Below are 15,477 nucleotides of genomic sequence, written 5' to 3'. Positions count from 1 at the left end.
CTGCTTTTATCAGCAACCTTGATCAGGGGGATTTTCTCTTATTTCATTCTCAAGCTTCCTTCAGCCTTGGATTTGCATAAGATCCTGGGTTAGGACTAATCTGATCCCAGGTTGGGAACATTGCATCAGGCCCAGCGAATCCTCCATGCCAAACTGTCTCTGGTCAGGGTGTGTTGGCACTGGAAAACAGAACTGTGCAGAGACAAATGGCAGCTTGCATTTTCCTTAGTAATAGGAGGTGCCTGGGTTTGTATCTCATTTAAACTCCTGTGCTATGTGGCAACTCCCAGTCAAGTCTCTATTTGTTTACAGCCCTTGTAGCCAGGTGCTTTCCATGTTCACTCCAGGTTGCTGAAACAAGAAGCATGTCCAGCCTTCAGGGCTTGCCAGCAGCTATTGACTAATAAGAGCACTTTGTCCTTGGTGGCAGGAGGGAGTACCTTGCTTTATTTGTGCATTCCCTGGCAAGCAGCAGTGGTGGAGAAAGAGACATGTCTCACTGCACAGGTCAGAGTATGAATTCAAATCTCAGAATGTAAATAAAGATGTGGCCATTCAGTTGGAGGAGTTAGAGGAGACAGGTTGCAACTGTAGCCAGCCATGACACCTCCTGAAGGGTTGTTCGCTGTGGGCATGTGGCTGGTTGGCTTTTCTAGGTCCCGCTGGATTAAATTCATGAACATACCATGGAGGTTTCTCTTGAAGTTTTCACTGGGTAAAATGACAGAGAAGAGTTGAGGATTAGCAGCACCAAGTGTCTGACATGACAAACACCATCTGTCCTGCTCACCTTCCCATCACCACTTTATGGCCAAGAAGATGGCCTGGACTCTTTCTTTGCTGCCAGATTCACCTGCTTCAAGAACAATTTGGCATCCTGACCTGGAGCTGGTTTTTTATAAAATATAGACACAGGCATGTCCTACTGCAGGAGGTACTATGAACATGGGCTTGTGATTGACACTGGGGTACAGACTGCCTATGGCACCAAATCCCTCAAGACAGTGCTGAGCTACTGTAACACATTGATTATCTCACTGAAATATTTAAAAATATATACTTCCTGCTAAAAATGGTGTGCTCCACTTTCCAGCTAGACTCAGTCTAGATCTGTCTCTGTCATTTCAGTGTCGAGTCCCTGGCAAGCCAGATCATTCTACAAGCTCTGAAACTGAAGACAGAAAATCATCACTGGAATATGCTGATTGGATCAGAGGTGCAAAGAAATCAGCTCTCCACTCCATGAGCCATCCTCCAGCTCACAGTTGGTACAAATGGGTATGTCCTTGGCAGTTCAATCACTACTGTCCCATCGGCTGCAAATGTCATTTTTCTGACATTAGAGTATACACAGGTGTGCCGGTTTGGACCAGCAAATTCAAACCAAAATGTAATCAGTACAGGTTTTTCACTTTCCTTCGAGACCCACATTGGGCACCACTAATTATCTGTGCCAGTTTGGACAAATTTGGAGGGAAATATCCTCTGATAGAAGGCAGGTTACAACCAGCCCTCCCCCACCAGGTTCGGGAAAAAAAGAAATTTTTCCTTGGAGGAAAGTGAAAGAGATAAAAACTATTTATTTAACAAACACACGGGAAAAGGATAATAATGCTAAATAATAAAACCTCTTGCTCTGCTGAGAGAAACCCGGGAAAATTTCAGAGTCCTTCCGTAGGTAGCCTCTCTCCTCCTCCTCCTCCTCGGAGCTGGGACAGGGTGGGCCCTCCTCCAGGGCCTCCACCTCAGTGGAAAAAGTCCCGATGTGTTCTGATGTTGAAAACAGTCCAGCAGAGAAAAAGGGAAAAATCGAAGTCCCAGGAAAAGAAAAGTTCAACTCTCCGTCTCCCTCTGAAGAAAAAAAAAAACCAAACCTAAAGCTGGCTGGGAAGCAAGCAGAGTGCTTCCCTCCGCTCTCCCTGACGCAGGATGCAGAGGAGTCTGTGTGTCCTTGAAACAAAACTGCTTTGAAAGTTTTGCTCAGTTTTTTTCTCCCCCCTCTCGGGCTAAGTTTAAAGGCACAGAAAAGGCAAAAAATTAATTTCTGGGCATAGGGCAGTGATATGGGATACAACGTCATAAAGCCACCCCAAGAAAACAGGTTCAGCCCAGATGCAACATCATGAAACTAAATGTGCAGTTGTAATGATGGGCAAAAACTCCTGTGCTTTGTTTTATTTGGGCAATGCTCAAAAGCCAAGATATCCTGCTTAGAGCACCAATAAGTACCTGTACTTTGCCCACTTACAAGCAACACAGTGGCTCTGCCTCATACCAAAATGTCCATTCCCTTACACCACATTTATTGGAATAATAGGAAAAGAGAAAAAAAAAGCATTTGGGGGGTGTTTTTTAAACCTTGCCTTTTACTCTTAAGTCCAGAAATGTTTTGGTTCTGGTAGGAGCTGTGCCACCTTGTTACTGAGACTGGCTTTCTGTACAGGCTTTCTGTACAGCTGAGACTGGCTTTCAGTAGGGATTTTACTCCATGGAGAAGGTTTCTGTTTTGTTTAGGGATGTTTTTGTCCTGGTGACAATTTTGGGTTATGCCAAACCTCCACGTGAACATCTCAGTTACACAGCTGCAGCCCCACCTTTCTCCGAAGAAACACCGAGAGCATTCCTCCCCCTCACAGACAAAGAGAGCGAGTTCCTTGCCCAGAACAACAGAGGCTTTCCTGGTAGCAAATACCTATTCCTGTAGTCACCTAAAGGAGAAAACATGTGGGTGACAAGTCTTTTCCTTTTTCAGTTCTTTCCATAGGGAAGAGTATTGATTCCTACCCAAATTCTGTTTGGTGGGTTTTTGTTTTTTGGGGTTTTTTTGTTTTATGGAAAAGGCATCACCATGTAAAGGGTGTCAAACTGCTGCTGAACACAGATGATGGTGGGAGGATGGCATTTTGCTGTTCCTTTTCCTGCAAAGCCGGCTCACGAAGCTGTGCCCCAAATTGCTGGCAGTGTGACCTTGCAGTGTTGTGGACACTGAACTGGCCCAGGTAGCTGCCCATACCACACACCCTTGTACCACTGAGCAAGTGAAGTCAATGAAGAGAAGAGTTTGACAGTTAGTTTGACAGCTGTAGGAAAATGACTGTATATGATGATTAATAAATAGAGAATATTTATGAGTGCCTTCCCTCTGAGAATCAGGCTAATAGTAATTACACTTTTCTAAATCCCATTTATAAAGTCATCTACATTTAGGTAAATGGAGTCATAGAGACTTTTCTGTTGGCATAAATACAAGGCAGAGTTCCAGCTCTCAGTCTTTACTTCAGACTCCTGAATGCCAACCTTCCTTCTCCATGAGGACAAAAAGAGAAACTGGCTCCAGAAAATATAGTTAGTGTTTACATTTTATTGAACCACTAGACATTGCTGTTGGCCACATCATGACAACAGTGCAGCAAAGAGAGCCTTTCATTTGCCTGTGCTTGGCAGAAAGTGTCGTTCTTTGGTTACTCAGCTGAAGTTGACAAGTTGCCCAGTATTTTTATTATCAGGTTGTCAGCTCAATCTCACTACTGCCCTCTTAATTTATTATTTTGCATTTCAAAATCACAGGTGTGACTCATTGCACAGCCAGAGGTTATAATGAAGTATCCCACTCATCTTTAACTCACCCTTTGTTCAAGACAATGCAGATTGCGGAAGGTTTCTGAGGAGGTAAGAGGATTGCAAAAGAGTCGAAGACTCCTCTTTTATCTAACCTATGTGTGGGCAGTGAAACTGCCTGATATGAAACCAGCTGGGTGCAAAGGTGGGCATGGAGGTTCATTTGTCATTATGTCGAGGGTTGAAACTCAGAAGATACAGCAGCTGTCATTGAAGATAGGCACCCAAACTTAAATCATGTCACCCCGAGGGTGAGTCCAGAGAGAATCCTAGGATAACATGCTTCTCCCAAGATTTTCTCTATGCTTTAGTTTCCAACAGGACAGAAGATGAAAACCAAGCAGGTGTTTTTCAATTTAAAAAAATCTTATTCTCTGCATCTTATGATTTAAATCTGGAAGTGACTCTAAGTGCAAGGTTTTGCCAGCATTGTGCAAATAAATATCTTGTGGCATTAGAGTTTTTGAAATACAAATATATGTTTCTTAGCAAAAAGTGATGTATCATCCATGTTTCTCCTAGGAGTATCTGGGATAAGTTGCTGGGAAGAAGGAAGAAGGAGCACAGTTCTATTGGAAAGAGTTTCTTGCTGCTGATTATGAAAAGGACATGGAAGTCATGGCCTGAATTAAATATTTTTTCATATTGGAAGAGTGTCTTGCTGCAGATTATGAAAAGGACATGGAAGTCATGGCCTGAATTAAATATTTTTTCATATTGGAAAATCAATGGGAAAACTTCCTGGTATCAGCAGCTCATGTGAAGCAGAAGAAGAGATCCTTTTATGACAGAGGAAGCGTGTCAAAATCCAGAGCTATTCTGAATCAATTTGCTCTTTTAATTGTCTTGTACACACAACTGTGTCTGCAGCAGAAATGCCGAGCTCATGCTACATGAAAACAAACCACATAAACTTGAGGAGATACAAACACAATTTGTTCCTAACAGAACACACACCCCAGTGTCCTGGCAACTCATCTCCCTCCCCAGGGGGAAAGATGCATGTCCTGTGTCCAGTCTGAGCACCCTGGAGCAGTGACAGGCAGGGGCAGAACTATTGGAGTACTTGGTTTTTGTAAAACTGCAACATGGAGCTGTGGCAATGCCAAAAATGTCCCTGGTCTGCTCTGGCTCATTGCTGGAGGGGAGGAACTGTGACTCAAAGGCTGTCCACTGGCAACACAGAAAACTGCACCAAGAGCACTGGTTCAGCTCTGCCGTATCCAATTTCTGTCAAGTATAGAATAATAGCTATCCAGCGAGCTGGGACATGCTTCACCAGCATCAATCGAGTTGTGCTTCAGAGCATCCCTCGAGGTAGCAAAGAATTATCCCCATTTTATAAATGAGGTAACTCAGGCACAGGGATTAAAGCCAGAATGTTCCAAACTGGCTGCCTACTGCTAGGTACCTACACCCATATTTACGCAACTTGTGGCCTGATTTTCAGAAGGGCAGGGCGATGAAAATTTTGGCCTGAGGGATTTGTTCACACACAGTTTACTGGTAACAACGCCCAGGATGGAAGCCTGGTCTCTGCTACCTGTCTTACACCTTAACCACTGAAAACATCCTTTCTGCCACTAGCCAAGAGTTGGCGAAGGCTCCTGAGTGTCCCCGTTCGCCATGCAGAGGCTCAGAGTGAGCAATGCAGGCTGGCTGCCTACGTGCTTTCAGCTAGAGACTTTTAAAGAGCAACAGCAGGAGTAAAACTGGTGAGATTTCTTTGCTTCCCTCTCAGCTCTTCAGAGCCCAGGCAGCTTTGCTTGACTTGCACTGCTTTGCTAAAACAGAACGTCTGGTGGGTAAACCTCTGTTCTGCCTCACACATGGCATCATCTTTCCCTTCTGTCCCTTCACCATGTCCTGCTCAGGACACCTCAGCCTGGCAGAGCACAGATCCAGTGCAGAACCAGTAACAGACCAGTAGGAGAAGGGAGAAAACTGGCCAGACGGATATCTGAACTGCTCAAAAAGCACAAGCACCAACAGGAGCAAGTTAATCTCAGGGCCCCCTCACCTCTCTCCTGCATTCTCTTTCTGGTCTTTAACTGAGCCTCAGAAATAGCTCTGATTTATGGGAAACTCTTGAGAAGCAAGAAAATGCAGTAGCAAACCTACTCCCGTACTAACAACTAGCAAAACCCAGGAGGCAGAGCACTTGCTGGCTGGCTACAATAGAGCTTTGCAAGTGTCCCTGCTAAAATCATCCCTGCTAGGGGCTAATGTGATGCTTGTCTTAGCTTGTTAGAGAGCCTCGCTGTCTTTAGACACGTACTTGAAAAACAGCGCTGGTGGTTGGTTGCTACCTGAGGGAAGAAGGACAAATGATCTCAGCTGTCTCTGTGGAACGGTCACTGGTCAGGTCACCTCAAGCCTGACCTGTAATACCAAGTACATGCTCCAAATCCATTGCTGTCAGCCCTTGTGCTTTGTCTCTTCTATGGAGTACCAGCCACCCCTGACCTCTTCTTTCCCTTCCTTCAGGCCATGTCCTGCTCACGAGGCTCCTGCTCAGCTGCTCTGTAACTTCCTCCCACCCAGAGGGAGGACAGGCGAGAGGAGGTGACAACCTTCAGCAAAGGTTAAGGCTGGAAAAGAAGGAAGTGTCAGCTCAATCAGGTCAGCTCAGCCAACCAACTGCTGCTGTAATCCCTCTGCCTCAGGTCCCTGCGCTGTTCTGCTCATGCTCTGAATGATACTGTATGAGCAGCAGCCTTTACCCTGTCCCCATGGTACTGTCAGCCTGCAGCATCCAGACAAGGAGATGGGGAAAAGGGGTAAAGAGAAAGAAGATGATCATGAGAATCTCCCAGAACTGTTTCCAGATCCTCCTTTTGCACTGTTTTGGGAACATGGACTTTGAGATGGACTTTACTCCTACTGAAGTTCAGAAGTCCAGACTTGGCACCTTCTGATTTCTCCAGAAGAAGGCTGAGAGCTAGATCTCAATCAATTCTTATGCTGAAGCTCATGTCCATATTCACAGCAGACCCAGAAGCTTTGAGAAGTTGACAGTGAAATGGCCCCAGTTCCTTCTGCCCAGGTCTGAGGTGCCTCTTTTGGGATGGGAGCAACTGAGTCTCACCAATCTGTCAGCAACCAGGAGGAAGCCAGGGACTAAATGCCTCCTATTCAATAAAAGTTGGTGCTGCACTTTATATAGCAGCCAGTGCATTATTCTGTGGTGAAAACAAACCCTATTCTTCTCTGCCAGACAAACACACTTTATCCTATAAAGAGCAGCATTTCTGACTGTTCAGCAGCAGCCAAACTCACGATGGGAAAAATAACAGGTGTTTGTAAGACACTCCCTGTTTATTCACAGTGCTTAAAATAATTGCTAAAAAAAAAAAATCCAGCAGAGATTTAATTTTCTATGCTCCCACATTTAAAAAAACAAAAACAAAAAAAACCCCCTAAGCTTGGCTAATGGTAGTTGAAGGCAATTCATTATGAAAGGGGTGTTCTTTCTGTTGTGGTAGCAAAGAAACCTACTTATGAAAGCTCCTGAGGAGCAGAATAGTAGAGCAAATTCCTGCCTAGTACCAACACCTCCCTGTGCTTTTCATCAAGCTCTCCAGGTGGAAGCTTTTATTATAAAAACATGTGATTTTATTGTCAAAATGGGATGAGCGGGGATTAAGGTCCTCCAGTTGATGCCCATCATTGACCATCTCCAACATTGCCTTTTATAAGACAATGATAACCTTGGGCTGGCTTATGCCCTTCCTTCTTGTTCTGGTAGTGGAACAGGAGATAAGTGCACTGCTCCAGGGGGAAAAATACGTCTCAGAGGCAGAAACCTTTCTTCAATCACTACATGCTTCTCCGGGAAATAACTGGCAGTGGATCTTGATCAATAGACCACTTTCCAGCGCAATGGGCTGACACATGGTGCTGGAAGAAGAGGACAGAGACTCCCTGTCTCCATCCACTCTCCCCATGCTTGCTTACAGCACAGACTGGGGACATCCCTGGGCCACCCAGAGGGTGAGAGGACACTCAGTGCAAGGCTGCTGCGGGGTTTGGTCCTATGAGACCTTGTGGTGGTGAATGGGCATAGATAAAGTCCCTGCAGGAGCCACTCAAGAGAATACAACATTATTCCTGAGGGCTGCAAGCTTTATGAGGAAATGATTGTGGTGGTCCTCTGTGCTTAGGACTTTCCCTTCCCACAGGGTATGGCTCTCCTTGAGTCTGGCCCCCTGCAAGCTGTTGGGATAAGTCACAGATGCTCGGTAGCTCCCTGGGAACCTGGAGAGAACCTGGAGCAATAGGAGCCCACTTAGCAGCATCCCAGTGCTGTCCCAAACCCCAGCTGCTGCTCCTGGTGGTTCCCAGGCTGCCGGCCAGGTCACGGGTGGATGTAGCCACAGCTTACCCCTTGCCTCCAACACGGGACCAAGATACCCTGATGCTGGGAGTAAAACATAGCCACATTTTAGTCTTCAGTGTTCCCGCAGAGGTGCAGGAAGAATGACACAACCCAGACTGTCTCCCTGGGAGGGCTCCCTTCTCTCTAAGCAGTGGACATGAGAGACAGGCAAATGGGGTTTGTGCAGACGAGGGGCAGAGCAGGGCTTACAGCGGGGACAGGGCTCCCAGCGCTGTGGTTATTATCTGCGTTACGGCAGCATTCCCAGCTGAGACCAGGCTGTCGTGGCACCGTCAGGCTTGTCACACACAGCAGCCTCTGGCCTGAGCCAAAGAGACAGATGAAAGCCAGGAACAGAAAGAGAGGCACGGGGGAGAGCGGTCATTTCCCGGGGCTCAGGCAGGAGAGAGCGGTCGCTGCCGGCACGGCGTGGGTCGGTGTGGGGCTCGGCAAGGTGGCACTGTCACACGGCATGCAGCAGCAACGTGTCCCCCTGCACAGGGGCTCCTCAAAGAGCCACAGGGATGAGGCAGAGCGCAGCTTCCGAAAGGGCATTCCCACAGGCAGAGAGGAGAAGATGAAAGAAGGCGGCTGCAGTGCGCTGCGGGGCAAGATGAAAGGGCTCAGAGGCCGGAGGAGCAGAGAGACGGCAGTGACTCAAAAAGCAGAGCCAGAGGCAGTGACAGCCGCCGCGCACTGAGCGGCTCCGGCGTTAGACACAAAGGAGCGCTGCAGCAAAGGCACAGGGTCCGAGAGAGCAGCCCGGAGATCAAACCCATCCTGAGCCCGGCGAGACTGAAAGTGTCTGAGCAATAAAGGATCTCACACTGCTCCAGTGCCGGCAGCTCGAGGCCTGCGGGGCAAGGCAGGGCTTTATGCACACAAGTGAAGTACAGCCAAGTCCTCTGTAGCGGCTGAACTGGCCTGAACAAAAAGCACAGAGATGGGAGGAATAGAATAGAATAGAATAGAATAGAATAGAATAGAATAGAATAGAATAGAATAGAATAGAATAGAATAGTTAAGGCTGGAAAGGACCTCTAAGATCATTGAGTCCAACCATTAACCTGACACTGCCAGATCTGCCACTAAACCATGTCCCTAAGCACCACATCTGTACATTTTCTGATCACTTCAAGGGACAGTGATTCCACCACTTTTCTGGGCAGCCTGTTTCAATGTTTGACAACCCTTTCAGTAAAGAAATTTTTCTTGCTATCCAATCTAAACTTCCCCTGGTGCAACTTGAAGCCATTTCCTCTTGACCTATCATTTGTTACCTGGGAGAAAAGATTGACCCCCACCTGTCTACAATATCTGGTAGTTGTAGGGAGCCATAAGGTCCCCCCCAAACTTCCTTTCCTTCAGACTAAACAACCCCAACTCCATCAGCTGATCCTCCTAAGACAAGTGCTCCAGTAAGACAAGTGCTTCTCCAAGCAACAAGAAGCAGCAAATGCCCTTTCTTCGGCACCAAAACCCATGAAACCTTATTCAATATGGTAAAACCCACACAAAGTGTCATTTCCAAGGCACCCAGTGCCTTTCAGCCCGGGATCTATCTGTCAGCATGCCCCTGAGGCAGATCTACGTGCCTGAATCTCCTTTGCCAGGCAGGCAGTCACGGGCCCTGTGCAGCATTTCATCTCCACTGGAGCGATACTGGTGACTCAGCGCTTCCCCTGCAAGGCACTGCGAGGGCCTTGCTCCGGCGAGGGTATTACAGCAGCAACCCAAGTATAATAATGGTGTGGCTGAGCAGCAGGGATTTATGAGCAGGCAAAGAAAATGAGAATTATAGGTGTCCAGTCCCTATGACAGAACCACCATATATTTCCTCCAACAAAGCGTGTGACAACAGCTCCATAAATTCACATAGTAACAGAAGCGAGCGCCAGCTCATCATTGCAGCTATTTAAGGAGCCAAGTAGCACTCTGTGCTTATTGCAAAAGTTCACAGTTAGTTAAAAATAAGCATTAAAAAAGTCACTTTTGGGCCCTGGCTGAATAAGGTTTTTTATTTGTGATGCCCAGCATTGCGTTCTGCCTCTTCTCCTTTTATGCCTACACAGACTCTCCTTAGTGGAATTTCATGTTAGGCACTATCAGCTTCCTTCTGAAGGAGCTTAACTTAGGATGTGCCATAATCAATTGTAAAACTTAGCAGTGACTATGAAATACTTGATCCTTTTCAGTACCAGCAGATCTGAAATGTGCTTTAAGAATTCTTTAGCTCCAGCCCATTAAATATCTAAGGAGAGCTTCCCTGAGATGTAATTGCTGAAGAGAATAACCCCGATATCCACAACATGCTGAATAGGTTTTTTTAATGCTGTCTCATGATCAGATTATTTGCAGTACCTGTCAGCTAATGTGCTGTTTTCATTGCTAATTTAACACTTCTTCCTAAAGGGAGAAGGGGGAGAGGGTGAAAACAACTCTTCACAGTGAACTGGAAATCAAAAAATAGCTGTGTGTTTTGTTGTCACTTCTGCTACTCTCTTTTCTGACGTATAAAGAGAAGCTCACTTTAAAATGACTAACTCCCCTTTAAACATGAGAAATATCAAGTTTCTCTGAATCCCATGGCTTTTATTCTTTCTTCTTGAAGCTTTGGGCAAAATTTGAAAGACATCTCAGCTAGAAAGAAAAGTTGGAACTTTCTTAGGTTAAGGCTTAACTTCAGCAGTGATTGGAATGTAATTTTCCTATAAGAAAAAAATTTGGCATCTCAGTGAAAAACCAAAAGATAGGAAATGGAAATTAAGGCTTGCTGTCTGTGAAGCTGGAGCTCTAGGGCCCCATTCTCCCCAAGAGCCTGCTGTCCTGCTCAGACTTGGTTTCCCATGCAGCACTGGCACTCCTGCCCATTAATCCCTTTTCATTGGGAGCCTTTCCTGAGTCAGGTCAGCAGGTTGGAAACCTGTCCTTGGAGTCTGATGAGGACTTGGTGTGTGCAAACTAAAAATTTGCCGAGGCATATTCCGTGACATTTTCCCAGGGTCAAAATTATTCAGATTAGCAAAGAGAGAGGACATTCTTGTTTGGTCGGTTTAGTAAGAAGGTGATGTTTTGTACAGAAATGACATAACTTTGAAGGAAAAAAAATAAGGTTACTCAAGAGCCAGGTTAAAAGAAAAGTGTTGAATGGAACATTTTCAGCCAGCCCCACAGAGATCCCTTCTTTATATCCAGGTCTCGAAGAGCTGCTGCCCTGCTCTCTGTAGTGGCTGGTGTCACGTTGCACTCTCCTCCAAGGGCAGCAGATTGCTTATGCATTAGTTCTTTTGCATAATACCAGCAGTTATAGTGAGCATGGGTGTTTGAGGGGTTTTTTTTACACACATTGTTTGCTGCTAACAAACTCAGGAAGGAAATTTACAGTCCTGAATGGGGAGTGAGGTCTGTGAGACGTCCCCAGCAGGACTGGGCTGGTGAACCTTGCTGTGACTCAGCCAACACAGGAAACGTTTGTTCTGAGCAGCTCCATCTCCTGTCCTCCTCTGCTTCAAGCACAGGGTTTATAAACAGGTCACAGTAGTTTCTTTTAATTTTGCTTTTGGGGTTTTTTCATTCTTTATCTTGGAGTGTTTCATCGGTTTCTGTGTACAAGGTTATTTACTAGAAATAAACTACATTAAATGGGCAACATGCTTGAGGAGAAAGTCTTGGGAAGGGGATCTTCGGCTTTTGTGGTAGCTAATCTACTGTTCTTGGTTGGATGCTGTCATACTAGCTATGCTAAATTAAATGCCCTTGTTGTCTACCTCTGTTCACACCTTGGAGACCAGATATTGCACACAAAACTGGAGGGCTCAGACAAGAAGGTGCAGCAAACGTGGAAGACAGAGAGAAAAACCATAAATAAAAGATCAGCATGGGGTTTCATGCAAAGATCTCCATCTACATTATTATATTCCTATCTGACAGGAGCTCTTCCTGTTCAGCAAATTCACCCCACCTCATCCCTCCCAAACCTGACATGTAACGAAACCAATTAAAATACTTGTTAACTTAAATAAATAAATAAACACCCTGCAGAAGATGTGACTGTTCAAAGCCTAGCAGCTTGTACTTGTGCATTTTTGTCTCCTCATTAATCTGTTTATGAAAGGGATTTGATTAGTTCCATATATTCAGCTTCTAAAGTTAATACCTTAGTGGTCTAAAGTGTTTGTACCAAAACTAACACTGAATTTTCTCTCTGCTGCAATAAACATGTAAATATGAACTGATTCATGCATGCAAACAATTTCTAAAACTGAGTTCAAGAACATTTTTCAAATAATCTTTAAAATGCTATGCTGGGAAATGGCACAGGGCACCTGTTAGTTTATTCTGGCTAGGGAGACTTCATACACGCCTGTGTTTCTCTATGTATGTTTGTGTCTGGTACAGTGACTCACATATTTTTAATTACTATTCTATAGGATAATTTAAAAAATGCAGCAGTTCTGTACAGCTATTAACCCAGCCCCGTAACCCAGCCCCTATCTGATCCGAGCCCCATCTGCACTCACACAATCCCAATCTGATTTCCGCTATGCGCTCCTCTCTACGTGTTGCAGCACAGCTAAACTTTGTCTTAGAGCAGGCTCCCACCCCTATCAACACTTCAGCGTGTGCTAAGCCCCATTCCCATGGCCAGGGTGGGTTGGTTTGCACGCAGACGGTTAAGTGCATGTATAAATATTTACAGAGTTTGAGGCATGGTCTGCCTAATTAGGTTTCCCTAGCAATTAGCCCAATATCTTGATTAAGACCTGAGGCTGCTTTTATTATAATAAAAAAATAATACAAACCTCATTATATTGAGATGATGAAACCAGAGCACTCTTACGAGAAGTGAGTAAATGTTGGCTCAGCAGCAGGGAATGGACTTAGCAGGGGCACAATGATAAAGCAAATGAAGGTGACGTTCTGCAGTGTGGGGAAGTACTCTGCATCCAAAGACATAGATTTAAGAGCTACTGAGGAATTAGGCATCTTTGCTAAGAGCAGCTATAGCCCTGTTTTTTCTGGATTTTAAAGCTGGTTTTTGGTTGCTGTTTTTAGCTAGCATTCTTGGGAAAATGGTGTTTGCTCATATGATAGAGAAATGCCTACAGATTTGTCTTTATCTCAGAAATCTTTGAGCAATTTTCAATATTAGTAGAGAACCCACACTGAAAGTGCAAAACACAGGGTCAGCAGAGCAGTAACTTCTTTGCTGAGAGAGCGTTTTGTGTCTCAACAGTTACTAATATTATACATATTAATTACTGTGAGCAGCAATCCATGAAGAAATTACATCTACAGAGCAGTTGTGCTTCTGCTGTAGGTCTGCTGCAGGCATAAGCAGAGAGGTCAGTGCTCCTGGTTAATGGGACTGAGAGATGCACAGAAAAACTCCCCAACCTGGTCTCTCCATCCCACATCTGCACCGAGTCGATACGAGGGGCTGCCACTAAACCTATAAAGCTCCAGCAACTAATTCCTGCTTTGCATATACTGACACCACTTCTGACTGAAACCAGCCTTAAGACAGCAGCTGACCAGTGTTAAATATGCTCTGTCTTGTTTTGTCATTTGGACATCATTATTTCTCTTCCTGCTTCATCAGTTTTCCTTTTTTCACGTACGAAGTTTCGATGAAAACTAAAACACAACGATATCCTTTTATTAAGTTTTTTAAAAAGGGAAGATGCTGCAGAGTACTGTTAGATGCACAGCAAATCTAGATTAAGCAAAATGGCAGCTCATTAGCTTTCATGGACAGGCATTTAAAGTACTTAAGAGGGAACATAGAGCACTGCCCTTTACATTTACTTTGGCACTAATATCAGATTAGAAAGAGAAAGGTTATTAAGTAAAGGTAATTGTCTGCTTTGTAGAGGGAATCTTTCTGAGGTACAGCCCGAGGCACTAAACTTTAAGAAGGTTAATTGTCTCATGGTGGAAGTCAAGCTATTACTGTTATTATGGACAGTTAGGAAAAATTCAGCCTGACATCCAAAGTCCAATAACGAGTCTCAAAGATGGAGTGGATTGGCTGATAGCCACAGGCCTATAATTAGAAAAACTGGCATTAGGAAAATACGGATGAGCCAGTGGTGAGCCCTGTCTGTGCAGATGTGGTACAGCAGCTGGAGCCAGAAAGCGGCACCGGGGTGCTCCAACAGCCAGCCAGGAGCTGAGCCTAGGAAAAGCCCCTGAGCTGAGTGAGTAGAGGATGGCCTCAGGAGAGATTTCTGAGGAGGACATGATGCTGACCCTAAGCGAAGCCAGCCTGTTATTGCTCATTCTCATATACGACAAAACGAAGCACTGGCCATAAGAGCTGTAGAGGTTTGGCTGGGAGTTGGCACTTGCAGCTGATTCCACCCTCTCAGAAAAACTGACATTCTGTCCAACGTGCCCAGAAAATGGTTAAAGGTTTTAATCCTCCTGGATCTGCTCATACCATCCTTCACACCTTGTTCAAGCCCCCTCAGTGCCTCTATGTTCCTCTTTCCCAAATGTTTTAAAAGAAACAGCAGGAGCAAGAAGTTCAATTGTGCCAGGATATAACTATGAAAAACATGCTGAGGGACAAGTCAAGGCTTCTTCTGCACCATTCCTGGGCACAGGTGGGGAAGACCGAATATTTGGATGTACAAAAATACCAAAATGTTCATACATGTGATTCTGGCTCAGACGTACAAGATGCTAGCAGAAACCTCAGCAGTTTTTTTCCCCAAGAATAATGTTTCCCTCCATTTGCAAATATTTGATTTTGATGGGGAGGCTTGAATAACAAAATTCCATCTCCTGAACAGCAAAGTTCTGGCTTTGCAGCTTTCTGTCCCCTCTCCCAGGAGATCCACTCACATCCAGACCCAAAGGAGAGGTTCACTTTCCAGTTCCCAACATTTCCATTATTTTTTTAGCCCTAGACTGTGGATTTCCCTTCAGGGGCAGGAAAGCCTTTTCACCCGTGAATCCACCTCTGTGCCACTCCAAGCATTGTCGTACTTGGGTTTCAGCTCTCTGGGTCTGTGCAGGCAGGAAATGAGGATTTTCCATCCTCACAGTTCTCATGTTCTGTACCAGGGAGGGACAGCTGTGACCTACACAGTGCTGGCAAAGAGATCTGGGATGTTCTACACTGTAAATTCCTCACCTGTTCTGGAAGAAGACAACTATTTCTTCCATGTTTGCATCAATATTTAAACACCTCAGCACATCCTGCTGACAGCTTAATCGTAAAAGTCAGCTTGGACATTTTCCCACCCCGAGCTGATTTTCATCTTCCAAAGCCCCCAGTAAACTGTGTCTTTGCTGGTGGTGGTGGGAGGAGGAGCTGTCACCAACCACACTGCACAGATGGAACAACAAGGGGATGCTAATGCAAGGAGCTTGTCCCCAGATTCTGTGACACAGCACAGAAATTGGATGTAGAGATACACTGCAACCTGAGGGTCCCAGGGCAGCCTTCCTGTCTTGTGCTCATTCAAAGCCTA

General features: G+C 45.3%; 2 long non-coding RNA genes across 2 annotated transcripts; both read left to right on the top strand.

Moving 5' to 3' along the window:
* Window positions 1-1,042: 1,042 nt before the first annotated feature.
* On the top strand, window positions 1,043-4,253 carry LOC108444858. Its single transcript, XR_001859556.1, has 3 exons — window positions 1,043-1,278; window positions 3,568-3,669; window positions 4,141-4,253. It is a non-coding gene; the product is annotated as an uncharacterized LOC108444858 (long non-coding RNA).
* A 37-nt stretch (window positions 4,254-4,290) lies between these two features.
* LOC108444857 lies at window positions 4,291-6,779 on the top strand. The gene is made up of 2 exons (XR_001859555.1): window positions 4,291-5,333; window positions 6,106-6,779. It is a non-coding gene; the product is annotated as an uncharacterized LOC108444857 (long non-coding RNA).
* The last annotated feature ends 8,698 nt before the right edge of the window (window positions 6,780-15,477 follow it).

Source organism: Corvus brachyrhynchos, unplaced genomic scaffold, assembly GCF_000691975.1.
Source record: "Corvus brachyrhynchos isolate BGI_N302 unplaced genomic scaffold, ASM69197v1 scaffold162, whole genome shotgun sequence".
Taxonomy (NCBI): Eukaryota; Metazoa; Chordata; class Aves; order Passeriformes; family Corvidae; genus Corvus; species Corvus brachyrhynchos.
Note: the sequence above shows the minus strand (reverse complement) of the source record. Positions and strands in the feature narration are given on the sequence as shown.